The sequence below is a fragment of the Penaeus monodon genome, chromosome 19 (assembly GCF_015228065.2).
Source record: "Penaeus monodon isolate SGIC_2016 chromosome 19, NSTDA_Pmon_1, whole genome shotgun sequence".
In the NCBI taxonomy this organism is placed as follows: Eukaryota; Metazoa; Arthropoda; class Malacostraca; order Decapoda; family Penaeidae; genus Penaeus; species Penaeus monodon.
The window spans coordinates 19,111,767-19,112,008 of NC_051404.1; positions in this window are offsets into that span (position 1 = coordinate 19,111,767).

A 242-nucleotide genomic window follows, 5' to 3' on the forward strand; every position below is an offset into this window, starting at 1 on the left:
CTGATCAATGCCCAGTGCCTGCCAAGTGCTTGCCGATTTGGATGCTGGAGCGAGCGAATTCATTATTCGAGAGCCGAGAGGCCTTCGCCGGTCCAGTTGTCGTTGTGATGCAACGAGCTCTCGACTTCGCGCGTCGCCTTGGACATCGGGCGTCGGGAGACCACCTGAATAAAGCGGACGCCATTAGAGTTATTTTTCCTCGTAGGTGTTGGCGGATGACCTTAGTTCTGAGAGCCGCGGGC